Source organism: Grampus griseus (assembly GCF_964374135.1).
Source record: "Grampus griseus genome assembly, chromosome: 15".
NCBI lineage: Eukaryota > Metazoa > Chordata > Mammalia > Artiodactyla > Delphinidae > Grampus > Grampus griseus.
In genome coordinates, this window is record NC_139009.1 from 6148251 (window position 1) to 6164151 (window position 15901).

Genomic DNA, 15901 nt, shown 5'->3' on the forward strand with positions numbered 1-15901 from the left:
GTACTCAGGGCATCCAGGAGCCGTGGTCTGGCCTGGAGAGAGTCTCGGACCCGTAATGAGTCAGAGTCCACACATTCCAATTACCTAATGAGCCCACATCTGTCCCTTCACATGTAAAATGGATATAATTATACCTACTTTGCAGGATACATATAAGGATAAATTAGAGGGCCTGTCACTATTGTGAGCATTCAAGAAATGGGATTATTATTATCAGGAGAGGGTAAAAATGCACACCGTTACTGGCAATTAAACAAATGGAAATTATGACAATTTAAAGGTAACATGCCATATCTATTGAAGTAGCAAAAAGATATCGAAATTCACAAAAGGACTTGAACAAGAATATTCATAGCAGCTTTATCCATAATTTCCAAATCCTGGAAAGGGTCCAGGTGTCCATCAGTGGATAAACAAATTGTGATATATTCATGCAGTGGAATACTTCCCAGCAATAAAAAGAATGATACATGCAAGACTATGGATGAATAGCAAAATCATCATGCAGAGTGAAAGAAGCCCTACACAAATGACTTCCTACTGCATGATTCCATTTTTATGGAATATTCTGGAACTCTAGAAAAAACTGATCTGTGTTAGAAAAAATCAAAATAGTGGCTGCTTTTGGAGGAGGGGGTCAGGGATTGACTAGGAGGGGGCATGAGGAAATTTTCTGGACTGTGGGAATGTTCTATATCATGACATGGATTTACATATGCATTTGTCAAAACTCAGCAAAGGTACCTTAAGATCTGTGCATTTCATTATATATATATCATTTATTTACCTCAAAAGGGAAAACTATAAACAAATATTGAATTCTAGTTAGTGATGAGCACACTGAAGTATGTGAGAGGAAGTGAACTGGTGTCTGCAATTTACTTTGAAATATATAAAAAGTGAGATATATTATTGGATGGCTAGATTGGTGGATATGTGATAAAGCAACTACAGTGAAATATCAAGGGTAGAATTTGGGTGGTGAGTACTCACTGTAAAATTATTTTGGCTTCTCTGCATGTTTGAAACTTTTCATAATAAAATATTAGGACAAAGAAAAGAATTAGGACATTGGTGGAAGCTGAACTCATTCTACATGGTGGCCCTGAAAATATTGCATTGATCCTTCTGTGGAATGTTCCTGCCATTTGCACGTATTTTGACCAGATAACTCCACATAGGGTAATATATCCCCAAGAAATAACTATAAAGTGGGGGAAAGAAACATGCAAGAAGAGAATAAGAAGGAGGGGGTGGGGAGAGGAGGGAGGGGGAGGGGAGGCAGAGGGGAGGGGAAGGAGAAGAAAGTTCACTTTCGAACTATGTACAATAGCGAAAAACTGGGAATACCACAAATGCTCAATAGGAGAGGAATGGAAAGACATGATGGCACATTTATCTGGAACATAATAAATTATTAAAATGACAATTATCAGTCAAATGCACTATTTCCACATCTGAACTGTATATGTGAAAAATTGACAAGAAAAACCAGTAGAATTCAAATTAATATGTTCACACTCATTAATACTGAACATGGGTACTCATTCATTTTCAACAAACATTTATTAAGCTCTTTTCTGCACCAAACCCTGGGGAACCAGCAATAGAAAAGATTCAGGGCCAGCCCCTGGATCCCACTGTCTTGTGAATGGGACACGGACCTGTAAGCCAACAATGACAAAACAGTGAGAACGTTATTATAATAGAGGCGTGAAGAGGGCATTGACCATATTCTTGGTGAAATTTTTGGAAAACACTTGAATGGTATGAATTGGTTTCAATTTTCTTTTCCTCTTCTGTGTTGTTCAAGTGCACAGCTTTGCTCTGTTTTATGAGGAGGTTCACCTTTTACCTCCCTCCTCGAAAGATTGGTGAGGCTTAACAAACAAGAACTTGCTTCTGAATCCCTGCTGGGTGACCAGGACACTTAACACTGGCATCCCATAGCAGCCGTGGCCATATTACTCCTGCCTGGAAAAGGGCAAAACATCCCATAATTCTTAGAGTTTCCATAATTCTTAGAGACACCTGGGTGACATTCTTCTCCGGGTTATCGCAGCTTGGCATTTACCCAGAACCCACAGCGCACACCTTATCACACCATGCCTCTGAAAGGTGTCCACCTTCAAACACCTGTGCAATACTAACTCCTCATATTTCTCACGTATTTGCCCTGATCAAAGTGCTTTCACATGCGTTTTCTCATTCCATCCCTGCAGTGACGGATGAAGCAGATTAACTAAATTGATTTTATATTTGAAAAAGATAAGGATCATGTCAAAGGACAGCAGGAGCCTGAAACCTAGGAATTCCAATTCCAAATTCAGACTGTACCCGTTACATAAGGGTATGTGTACACACATATATCTATATACGCTTTCCATACGTCCTTCTTAAAACCTGTCTGTAGAACACACCCCATCCTTTTTGGTTATAACTTTGCACCTCTGTTTTGTGTGACTACATCAAAACCTTAATTTCTTTTTTTTTTAACATCTTTATTGGAGTATAATTGCTTTACGATGGTGTGTTAGTTTCAAAAACCTTAATTTCTTCCTCCACCTTCAACAGGCCTTTTTGGACCCTCATATACCAGCTTACCCTAAAGAAGGGAGGGACTATTTCTTGAGGTTTTACCAAATCCCAGCCGCTGGATCAGGGGCTCAGCGTGTGTCATCACGTTTGACCTTCAAAATAGCCCTGTGAGGGCAGCATGATTCGTCTCATTTTACAAACGTGGCAACAGAGCCTCAGATTCCCAAGGTAACTTGACCAGTGTGACACAGGTAATAAGAGATGGTTTTTCTTGGAGAATAAACAGCATTCTTTGAGGCTTTATCTTTTAGAATAAAACCACTGGGATCAATCCTATTTCAAATTAAACCTTTTCATTGCAGTAAAAATGGCAAACTCATTTTATAACAGAAGAATCAGTCACCCATTTTTACTAGGTTCTGGGGAAGCAAAATGCTTGCAGTCTGGAAAAAGGGTTAATTTTAATTCATTGATTTCCCCCCTGTTTTAATTCCACAGCTTATAAGTAACATTAGCAGTGGCTTGGATTTATTTTTGCAGCCTCCAGGAGACCTTGGGCTCAGGGTGACCTCCCAGGGGCCACACTTGTTCATCAGTGTGGCTGAGTGATGAGACCAGGCTGCTAAGGATGGGTGGGCATCCTGGGATGCTCCGCTTGGCACCTCTGAGCTGGCACAGGTGCAAGTCTGCAGCCAACCTTCTTCAGCCTGTCCTCTTTGCCCCAGGCAGCTGCTGTCCTGCCCTGGAAGAAGATACACCAGGGAAGAAAAGGGAGCAAGAGGGTCAGAGAGTGGGCGGGGTGTCACAGGGGCACCCCAGATAGGGCACCTCCGCTGTGAACCCAGTTTCATGTTCAGGGTTTGTAAATACAGTTCCAAACTAATGGCTCAGCGACCTGAGCTCTGCCATCTCATCTCCAGGGTGTGTCACCTGCACGGCCATGGAAGGACATGGACTGTCACTCGGGGGTTAGGACCTACTGTCCTCTGTTGGCCAGAAGGCGGTCCAATTGCCCTGATCTAACTGCAAAAAAGGCCGAGGAACGTGGCCTTCGTGTCTGTGCAAAGGAAGGAAAAGGGAGCTGTAGGCATCCGGCCAGTTTCCTGTTTCCTGTTTTACATGGCAACCCATCCCAAGCCCACACACCTAATCCCCTTTACCTCATTTTCACTGTTTTTCTTTCCCACAGCTCTTCTTTTTAACACATTGCATATATTTATGTATATATTTATTTCTTAGGTTCCTGTCAGTCCTCCCCCACGAATCACATAGGCTCCGTTAGGTTAGAGATTTTTGTCTGTTTTGTTCATGGGCCCAGAAGAGTAGCTGGTACGTATGTTGGTTAAAGAAAGGTTGCCCAGTGCTTCCTAAGTGCCGCATGTTCCCCACACCCTCTCTTTCTGGCTCCATTGTTTCTCTGTCACCTGCCTGCCAGCAGCCTGTTCATCCTTAAAAATTCAGCCATGAGGGCTTCCCTGGTGGCGCAGTGGTTGGGAGTCCGCCTGCCGATGCAGGGAACACGGGTTCGTGCCCTGGTCTGGGAAGATCCCACATGCCACGGAGCGGCTGGGCCCGTGAGCCATGGCTGCTGAGCCTGCACGTCTGGAGCCTGTACTCCGCAACGGGAGAGGCCACAACAGTGAGAGGCCCGCATACCACAAAAAAAAAAGAATCCACCTGCCAACGCAGAGGACACCGGTTCAAGCCCTGGTCTGGGAAGATCCCACATGCCACAGAGCAACTAAGCCCGTGCGCCACAACTACTGAGCCTGCGCTCTAGAGCTCACGAGCCACAACTACTGAGCCCATGAGCCACAACTATTGAAGCCCGTGCACCTAGAGCCGGCACTCCTGTTCGCAATGAGAAGCCCACGCACCGCAACTAGAGAAAAAGCTCACTCGCAGCAACACAGGCCCAACACAGCCAAAAAAAAAAAAAAAAAGTGTGTTTCCCGAATGGGAGAAGATATTTGCAAATGATATATCCGATAAGGGGTTAATATCCAAAATATATAAAGAACTCATACAACTCAACAACAAAAAAAGCCTGATTTAAAAATGGGTAGAGGAGCTGAATAGACATTTTTCCAAAGACATACACATGGCCAGCAGGCACATGGAAAGATGTGCAACGTCACTAATTATTAAGGAAATGCAAATCAAAACCACAGTGAGATATCACCTCATGCCTGTTAGAATGGCTGTTACCAAAAAGACAAGAAATTACAAGTATTAGTGAAGATGTGGAGAAGAGGGAACCCTTGTGCCCTGTTGGTGAAAATGTAAATTGGTGCAGCCACTATGGAGAACAGCATGGAGGTTCCTCAAAAAATTAAGAACAGAACTATCATGTGATCCAGCCATCCCACTTCTGGGTATTTATCCAAAGAAAACAGAAACACTAATTCAAAAAGATACATGCACCCCTATGTTCATAGCAGCATTATTTACAGCAGCCAAGATATGGAAACAACTTAAGTGCCCTTTGATGGGTGACTGAATAAAGAATATGTGATACACACACGCATGCGCACACACATACACACACTCACATATACGCAATGGAATATTACTCAGCCATAAAAAAGATGAGGTCTTGCCATTTGCAACACAAATGGGCCTTGAGGGTGTTATGCAAAATAAAATTAGGGAAAGATAAATACCGTATGATTTCACTCATGTGGAATATGAAAAACAAAGAAACAAACACACACACACACATAAATAAATAAATAAATGAACAAAGCAAACAGAAAGAAACATATTGATACAGAGAGCAGAGTGGTGGTCACCAGAGGGGAAGCGGGATGGGGGAAATGGGTGGAGAGAATCAACGATGTGGTGACGGATGGAAACTACATTTTCAGTGGTGAAAATTACATCTATAGGGTAAATAGAAGTGGAAATACAGTGTTGTGCACATGAAACTTATAAAATGCTATAAACTAATGTTACCTCAGTAAAAAAATGACGTTGGAGAAGGAGGCTAAATGAAACAAGGTGGGAAAATATTACTGTACTACCTGGTGAACTGGAGTGATAAGAGGTACATTACACTGTTCTCCCTACCTTTGTGTATATTGGAAATTTCCATAATAAAAACTAAAAGCAAACGAGGTGATGAAGCCACCTGTGCCCTGCCCAGTCCCTGTGTTGCTGCCCCACCCTCAGCCCAGGTCCAGCTGTAACACATCTCACCTTTCTGGTTCCAACAGAAAGTCATCCACACTAGGAAAGTGTAGATGTGTGGTGATTAAGACTGAAACCAGGAAGGCCAGACTGCACTACTGTCCCATTTCCCAGGCCACGTCCCCACCCACTAAAGAATGAGGGCACATGGGAGGATTCTTCTAGAGAGTCAGGCCTGGCGAGGGGTCCTAAAAACCGCTTAATTCAACTCCCTTGTGAAAGGAATCCACCAAAGGTTGAATGACTTTCCTAAGGTCACACAGTGAGGCAGCAGCAATACCAGAAGTAAAACCCACGTCTGGGGTCCCCTGAGCCCGCTTCCCTCCTCCCGCGAGTCTCTGATCTATCTGTGAAGAGTATCCGTGTCTTATACATCTTTCAAATACTTTCCCTAATCTACACTCATCAGAGAGGTAAGCCTAGAAGATGGACTGGTACGCACTGGTTAGGTGGACAAGTATTTGTAAAATACTGAATGTAACTCAGACATGGAGTAAAACTCACTAAAATTCACCAAGGAAAAATTCAGAGTCCCTTGGAAATCCGTGAGTTTATGGAGATGTAGTAGAAGGGTCATCTGTGGGGGAAAATGTATCCCACCTAGAAGCCGATGAAAGCTCCCCGGCTTCTGCCCCCAGGCTACACGAGACCTACCAGTGTCAGGTGTGTTTTTGTTTTGTTTTGTTTATTTTTTTTTTTAACTTTTTATTTTATATTGGAGTATAGTTGATTAACAATGTTGTGTTAATTTCAGGTGTACAGCAAAGGGATTCAGTTATATGTATACGTATCTATTCTTTTTCAAATTCTTTTCCCATTTCCCACAGGGAGCAGAGTTCCCTGTGCTCTACAGTAGGTCCTTGTTGGTTATCCATCTTAAATAGAGCAGAGTGTTTTAGCAGAGCAGCCAGCATTGTTCTACCACAAGCTGTTGATGTTGACTGTTTACTATCTCCAGGCCCTTAGTGTTCACCGTCTGATGCTCTCAGCGACCCTGCAGAGTAAGAATCGTCCTCTTCTTCAGATAAAGAGAATGAGGTCCAGAGAGGGTGAGAGACCTGCCGAAGGCTGTACACCTGGTGAGTGACCGACCCAGAGCGGGAATCAAGGTTGTCCAATCACAGCTTATCCTCTTTTCACTCTGCCAAGCTGTGTGTGAAGAACCTGAATGATTTTGGCCAGATTAAGATCACACCTAGGTGAGCCAGAGCCGTCTGTCATCCTGAAACAAGCCGGTGGGCAGAGAAAGATGAAGCAGTGCATCCTCTCAGCCCCCTGGCAAGAGCTCTGCTAGAAGCTCTGCATTTGATAGACTCAGGGACCCCGCCAGGATCCTGAGGGAAAGGGGCAGTGGGTGACAGGAAGGTACCCCTTGCGGATGACTCACTGAAGGCCTGATTCCGCATTCTCTCTCCAAGTCAAACTGTGCCAATCCGACATCGGAGCTCAAAGTGTCTTAAACCCTTCTCACCTGCATCTTCTTCCAGCTCAGCAGAGGGGCACTGAGAGAGGAGAGAGGATGGGGTCGTTGAGCGATCCCTCTCTCCTCCACCAAGAATGTCTTCCTGTTTGAGTGTCTCACCAGCCACCCTCTGGCCTGTTTCCTGATTAGCACCCCTCGCTCCAGCCCACACAGAGAAAGACATATACATGTGCGCTCACACACACACACACACGCACGTGCACACACACACAGATCTGCTGCTCTTCCCAGATCTGTTTTATAGACGAGAAACCTGGGCCCAAGCAGACACAGTTTACTCAGTGTCATCCACAGGGGGTCTCCAGAGCATTTGGCTCCTAGAAAAGAATCACATGAAAATAAAGGATAGATGAAGACACGTGACCACACAAAAATCTATGCAAGAGTGCTCAGATAGCATTATCCATAATCGTCAAACAGTGGAAACAACCCAACGTCCATCGGAGGATGAATGGATAAACAAAATGTGGTCTCTCCGTACAATGGAATGTTTTTCTGCCGTAAAGAGGAATGAAGTACTGACATGTGCTACAAACATGGATGGACCTTGAAAACATGATGCTCAGTGAATGAAGCCAGACATAAAGGCCACATATTGTAGGATTGCATTTATATGATATGTCCAGAATTGGCAAATTCGTAGGGACAGAATGTAGATTAGTGGTTGCCTAGTGAGGGGACGGGAGAGGGGGGTTAATACAAAAGTGTGTGGGGTTTCTTTTGGGGGTGATGAAAATGTTCTAAAATTAACTGTGGCAGTGGTTGTGCAAATTATTTCAATACAGTGAAAAATATTGTATTGTACACTTTAAATGGGTTGATTGTATAGGATGTGAATTATATCACAATAAAGCTGTCACCCAAATTAAAAATAAATGCTAGTTTCCTAAACTTCTAAGGAGACTGCACAGTTCACTTTCAGAAGCCTCAAGAAACATGTGAAGCTAAAATACATGAAACTGGCTATCTTTAGACAATCTCGCAGAGTGACCCATACTAAAAACCCCAGAGGACCTAGCTCAGGGAATACACTGAACACGGGCGTGCAGCACGGCTGACAGGACCCAAGACAGGGGTACCAGAGAGACTTGGGCCCCAGGCTGACTCTGTCCCCTCCAAGTCGCAAAACACCGCGGGCAGGTCCCTTAAGTTAGATTGCCATCTGTAAAATGGAGAGAGATGGAATTGGTGTTGGTGTGAATTAAATTAACCCCACGCGCACAGTGTGCATTCAGAGAGGTGGCTGGTGCCGAGATAATTACTGCACCCTCCCAAGGGCAGACCTGGATGGTCAAAACTTGGCTAAGAGGAGGAAGGCATCATGTATTCATTTCAGTGTTCCAAGCATCCTCGGGGTAGATTTCCAAGAGTCTGACCCCAAACTGAGCAGCATCTGTCGTCCTCTTGAATGGAACCGAGAGCAGCAGAGTCCAATGGGCACATTTGCACAAGACGCCAGACAGCCTGTTGTGACAACACATCACACCCAACCCATCATTCACGTGGCTTTGCCTAAGACCTTTCCCTGCATTACCTCCCGCTTTTATCAAGTATGTACTGAATCTGTACTAAATGCAAGGTCCTGGGCTGGATTTGCACAGGTGCAAAAAGGAGAAGTTGCGTCCCTACACTCAAGGAGCTCCTAGCAATTCCAGGGGATAGGCAGGGCTGGTACCTGCATGCTGACTTTACAGATGAAGAAACTGAGGCCAAGAGAGGCTAGATGACCTGCCCGAGGTCTCATAGTGATTTCAGGTGCTAGCGTGGTGAGGTAAAGTGCTAAGCGCTGGCCTCAGGTTTCCTTCCACTGGCTCTGGGTTCTCTCTTTCAGATACCTGAACGTGGGTTTAAGGCTGTCAGTGTCACCACTTGCCTCACAAATCACCAGGGACCAAGGACACTCATCGGGACCGCTAGGTAGTTCGCCGGGACCAATGCAACAGGAAAATGCAGGACCTCTTGTTCAAAAATCATTAAGGATTTCAAATGGCCAGACTAGAGTGTAAACTGAGCTCAGGCTCTTGTAAGTGCAGGTCACACACCCCTGAAGCCACCGTGCCCCTGTCCCTGTCTCACAAATGCCCAGATACGTGGAGCAGACGGATCCTTAGGCAGCTCCAGCGAGAAGGGAATCCTCCTGGGCTGGGCTGTGAGCGCACTCTGACCCCAGCATCCAGCCACCTGCCCTGTGGACGCGTATCTCTCGGGCCAGCTGACACAGCATCCTTCAGCATTTCCAACCAGGCAGTTTTGCAATCTCCTGGCTGACACCACAGCCACCTTCTTTGAGCGAGAAATCTAGTCTCCCAGCCAAGGTTCAACAGCAGCGGTACACGGGTTCATTAACAATTCTCCAACCCCAGGCACAGGGAAGAGGAAATATCTACTCAAAACTCAAGAGCTCTTTGGCAGGGGTGTCGTAGCTTCATTTGTCTCATGCAACTGTTTTCTCCCCCAGTTTGCAGTGCCTGTAGGTGTCTTGCAGAAAACAAAACAGTGCACCAAAAACTAGCTAATCTTTCTTTCCACCATACAAGTCTTCTTTTTCCTGAATAACAGGCACATGGGAATTGCAGACAAGCCAGAAGCTACTAGCATTTCAAGAATTTGAAAGATAATTTGCTATTAACTGGGCACCAGAGGCAGAACGAAGTGAATTAATCAATGAATTAGCTGTGAGATTTAATCAGGTCATAACCCGTCTGTTATGGGTGAATTGTGTTCCCCAAAAACGGTGCGTTGAAATCCCAACCCCCAGTACCTCAGTATGTGATCTTATTCAGAAATAGAGTGGTTGCTGTCATAATAAGATGAGGTCATATTGAAGTAGGGTGGACCTTAGTCCAATATGACTACGTGGATTTTTATTATTTTATTTTTTTATATGTCCCTATGAAAAGAGGAGAGGAGACACAGACACACACACAGGGAGAACGCCCTTGAAGACGTCAAAGGCAGAGACTGGAGTGATGTGTCTACAAACCAAGGAGTGCCAAGGATCGCGAGAAAACCAGCGGAAGCTGGAGAGAGCCTAGAACAGATGTTCCCTCACAGCCTCAGGAGGAACCAACCCTGGCGACACCTTGTTTTCAGACTTCCAGCCCCCAGAGCTGTGAGAGGATAAACTTCTGATGTTTTCAGCCACCCAGTTTGTGGTGCTTTGTTACAGAAGCCACGCAAACCAACACACCTTCTTTATCTGAACCATAATGTGGGTCTTATCCTTGGTGGTCTCTGAGGTCCCTTCCATCTCGACATTCTTGTTACACCAGACCTGATGACATGCCTGCCATAATCCCAGAAATAAAATCTCTCACTCTAGTCAAACCCAGCTGTTTCTTCATTCAGGGAGGTTTCTAGACCCTGGAAATCTGGGCCAACATTCTCTGAAAGTTCTCTTTTTTTATCACTAGCCCTCTTAATATCTCTTCAGTTACTCAGCAATGCTTGAGGACATGGGGGTTGAGGGTGACAGCTTGTGAGCTGTGAAGGGGAGGAAGGAGGGAGACGGGGATGGGAGGGGAAGAAGCGACACCAGATATGGTGGATTGAGGTGCCGGGAGATGTGAGAGGTGTGTGTGCGTGTGCGTGTGTGTGTGTGTTCCAAGGCTCGGATCAGCGGGGTGTAGCTGTCTGCAACCACCTAGTGTCCCTCAACAAAAAATCATGCAGAAGCAAACGTGAAGTTTGAAATCCGTGTCATGCTCACCTTGTTTCCTGATCTATCAATCATGTTGGGACAAATTCACATTTCACAACGGACAGTACAGCAGAACTGAATTCTGCACATCCCTGAGGACTCCCAGACATATTTGGGGAAGGGGAACTTTCTAGAAGGCGGTGTCAGCCAGCAGGACTTGGACCATCAGTGGCTGGTGGTGAGCGTCTCCTCGGAACCGGGTGGGGCCGCTGTGGGCCGAGTGGCAGCAGCTCCAGCCAGCGGGCCCAGCACAGGCAGCTAGCGCTCTCCCCGGCTGTGTGCTTAGCTCCCTGGGCAGCGTGGCTCACACCAGGTGCTCCGTCTGCTGTTTGCCAAGCCCTTCCATACACCTGGCACCTCTCAACAGTCTCACTGGAGCAGAAGGCAGGCATTCCTTATTCCCATTCGACAGGGATGGAAACGGAGGCTCAGGGAAACTGACACAGAGCCCGCGAATGGAGGGGCTGCTTCCTTGTCACGAAGCCCTGGGGGAAACGCTAGGATGCTGAGCGCAGGCCCAGTGTCCAGGGCAAAGCCTGTAGTGGGCCCCCGGCCACAGGAGGACAGGTACAGGACACCCAGGAGCTGGGAAAGGCACCTGCCCCAGCTGAGCTCACCTCCAGTTCTGATACCTGCTTATTCTTTCACCAGAAACGGCAAGCATCCGTCCGCACTGCATCTTTAAACATTGCACCAGACAAAGCTGAGGAATGTTCTAGCACACCCAGGATATTAGCTTTTTTTTCCTTTTTTTTTCTTTTTGCCTCACCTCGTGGCATGAGGGATCTTAGTTCCCCGACCAGGGATCGAATTCACACCCCCTGCAGTGGAAGCGCAGAGTCTTAACCACTGGACTGCCGGGGAAGTCCCAACTTTACCTTCTTTTTAGCAGGATCTCAGGATTTCCTTTTAATCACAAGTCAGAAGCCCCATAAAAAAGACAGCAAGCAGTTTGCACCATGTTTTAGTAACTTGACATTGGTTCTGTGGCCGGTAGTCGTTTATACTATTGGAATATGCAGTTCCCCATACCCTCCTGCCCTCAACTCTCAGGCCATAAACTGGTTCCAGGCTGGGTGCGGCAGGGCCTCGGTGTGAGCGGAGAGGAAGCAGCACACTCAGTGTGGAGTCAGGGTGACACTGAACTGACGTGCGAGCTGCTCACCTTTGCCCGATAGCTGCCCCGGCCTGACAAACGAGGCCAGCCTGAGGAAAGCTAGCCCGAGTCCTTCAGCGCCATAAAGGCTACATGGGGCCAATCGGTCACCAGACCACGCCCCCAGCCTTCAGGGGGCGAGCCTGCTCTTCTAGAATATGCTTCAGAGACCTGAGCGTTTAACCCTCACCTGGGCCAGTGGACATTAACCCTTTGCAGTTTATACCTGCCCCCAACTCTCTCTCTCTCTCTCTCTCTCTGTCTCTCTCTGTCTCTCTCTCTGTCTCTGTCTGTCTGTCTCTCTCTCTCTCTCTGTCTCTCTCTGTCTCTCTGTCTCTCTCTCTCTCTCTCTCTCTCTCTCTCTCTCACACACACACACACACACACTTTAGCAAGGAGCCTGGAAGCAAAGCCTGTTCTGTCAGAGAAAGAGGCGTGGACACACTTATAACCAGATTCCAGCTTCACCTACTTGGGGTATAAAATGCGGTCACGTGACTCTTCTTTTCAGATGAGCTCATTTCTCTCAAAGGTACCTTGGGGTCCTCCTCCATGAATACCCCCAAGACTCCCCAACCCCAGTGAATGCTTTCCCAGATGGTATCCAGGGGCCTGTTGTTGTGGTCCCTGCCACAGGGTGTCACTGTTGAGCAAAGGTGGCCCTGCCAGCCTGGCCTGTCCTAAGTTCAGAACTGCCCCCAACCTCCCAGCCGTCACCCGCATCCCCAGTTTCCTGTGCAGGGATAGATGATGTTTCAGGGAAAATCCGCTGCTATCTTATATTAATTTTTGAGGACATAAAAATGACAGCTGTGTGGTTGAAGGCATATTTTAGGGTCAATCTTTGTAATTGCCATGAGAATCTTGCACCCCCCAGCTGGACTTTCGTCTGGTACCTGTTAGGGGGTGTGCTAACTTCTTGTCCATATGCAATCAAAAAACATCTGAGAGGAGAAAAGAGATCTGGACACAGGCTGCTTGATTTGCGGAGAAGCTGCTGCCTTTCCAGAGCCTCGGAGGTCAGGAGCCAGAGCCACAAACTGGCGGTGCCTACTCGCTGGTACCTCCATAGACATCATGTACACACACGTGCATACCAGTGTGCGTGCATACGTGTATACACGTACATACATATCCATGTGTGCACACACACACACCTGCTAGTGTATATTTACACACACACAGGCATACATACCAGTATACACACACACATGTGCATGCCTGTGTGTGTGTGTTTGTACTGGTATACATGTGTGTCTATATATACATTTTATATGCTTGTATATATGTATGTATACACAATATATACATATACACATGCTGGTATATGTGTGTATGTGTGTGTATACTGGTATGCATGTGTGTGTGTATATATACCTATTGGTGTATATATTGATATGCATTTATGTGTGTGTGTATATATTTACTAGTAAGTATGATGTGCGTGTATTAGCTGGTATGTATTTATGTACGTGTTTACTGGTGTACACACACACACACACACACACACACACACACACACACACAATGCTCTTAGGTGGACTATAACTCCTCTAGTCCCCAGCCCTCCCTTTTGCCCTACACGTGGTCCTTTCTCTGAACTTAATTTGCACGGAAGGGTGCAGACCTCTGGCCCAGCAGCGCCACCTCCTGGTCACCTTGGTATTTCTGGCAGAACCTGATCGGCCGCAGCCACCAAAGTGGAGGAGGAATCTGAGGGGAGACCCCAGGGGGACAGGAGCTCTGAGGGAAGCCCCCAGAATCACAGAGTTCTCAGATGACCCCGAAAGCCCATTTGTAACTGCAGACATTGATTCAAAAGGGCTGGAACCTTCAAGAAGTCAGGGAGTCCAGGCGAGTGGGGAAGGCTGAACCCCAAAGGCGTGTGACCCCGGGAAAGGTGGGAGCATCTACACCCAAGAAGCCAGGACGAGGGCTTGCTGGGCGCCGGCCCTGCACTTCTGTCCCGATCTCAGGCTCAGCCCACGCTGGACCCCGTGGCCCAGGTTAGGGAGAGTTTCGCTTACAGAGTGGAGGGGTGGTGGGAGTGTAATCCAGGGGAAGGGGAGGTTCCAGAGCGTCCAGGGCGTGGGTGCTCAGGGCTCAGGGAATGAGCTGGCCCCTGGGGGAACCTGGAGGGAAGAAAGTTTTAGAAAAATCAAGCCAGGGAACCAGCCCATCAGAATGTGGAAAAGGCCTCCCAAGCCTTCTGACCAGAGCAGGTGGGCAGATCGGGGCTGGCGGGGGGGGGGAGGGCAGGGCTGCAGGGGAGCCAGAGCACCCCAGTTCCACCACCCTCCCGGCTGGAGCCCCTGGCAGCACCCATGGGGGGCCAATGAGCGAGCTCGCCACCTCCCGGAGTCCTCGTCTCCATCGTGGCCAGCTCTGACTGTCCCAAAGCCCTTCCTTACCTCAAGAGGCACCTGCTTCCTTACAACGCTTTCATTCTGCCTCTGGGACGGCCCCAGGTTAGCCCGCTCCTCCCCCGGAAGACGAGCCCCTGTCTAATGGATCACAGCCTGCAGCTCCTTGAAGGCGAGGTCAGCCTGGCGTTCCTCCCGCTTCTTCCCAGTCCCCCATCTATTTTATTTTTATCTAAAATAAAGAGGTTAGACTAGATCGTTTCGAAAAGCTTTAACGTTCCATTGTTCTCCGAAAGCTCAAAAGCCATCTAGCTAAGAGACTGGGAACATAAAGAGGTTGATAAGTAAGTAAACATGTGATCTAAATAGATAAATGTATAGATAGGTACAGAAAATAGATGTAAATGTGTATGTACACACACACATATATTCCATTGAGAGGGTCTGGGAGCCGTGACCCCCCCCCCAGTAGCAACAAGCACACCTGGCACCCGGATACTGACTGTAAATTCTATTCCCCACTGGGTGGACTGGGGCTCCTTGGAGAACTGGCTGTGGCTCCAGGGCTGCGGCAGAGAGAGAACATAATGAGCTTGGATTATCTTATTGCAGCAGAAAACAGGGAGTGCTCAGGACGAGGGGACATGTCAAAAGGACGCAGAAGGGCTTCCCTGGTAGCGCAGCGGTTGAGAGTCCGCCTGCCGATGCAGGGGACACGGGTTCGTGCCCCGGTCCGGGAAGATCCCATATGCCGCACAGCAGCTGGGCCCGGGAGCCATGGCCGCTGAGCCTGCGCGTCCGGAGCCTGTGCTCCGCAACGGGAGAGGCCACAACAGTGAGAGGCCCGCGTACCGCAAAAAAAAAAAAAAAAAAAAAGCCAGTTTCAAGGGCTCCTCATTAGCCGAATCTGAGACAATTTGCTCCTCAGATAAATAACGATATAATGGATTATAACCCACTGAGTAAACAGGATAGAGATGAATACATGGAAAGTCTGGTGAGGAACGGGATAGTCACAGAGTTTCAACATATTACCCCACAGAGTTTTTATTAATTGCAAAGGTAACTTGACAGGGAGAAGCCTGGTGGTCACCACAGTAACCAGATGATACCATGAGTGTCATCATTAATGGGACTAATTGAAATCATGTGCCACGTAAGTAGCCCTTCTAGGATTTACCTGTCAAAGATTTTTAACCTGAATCCAATCACAAGGGAACAGCAGACACACCCGAACAGAGGGACAGTCTACAGACAAACTGACCCTTAACCGTACAAGTGTCAAAGTCGTGAAAATCAGGTAAAGACTGAGGAAGTGCTCCAGACTGTAGGAGACCGAGGAGGCCCACAGTCAGACGCCAACGCAGACCAGAACTGGATCCGTTTATGACAAAGGAATCATGGGGACGGTTGGCGAGACTTGAACAGCAGTGACGCACCGTGTTTACTACCTGGTTGGGAGTGATGGGTGT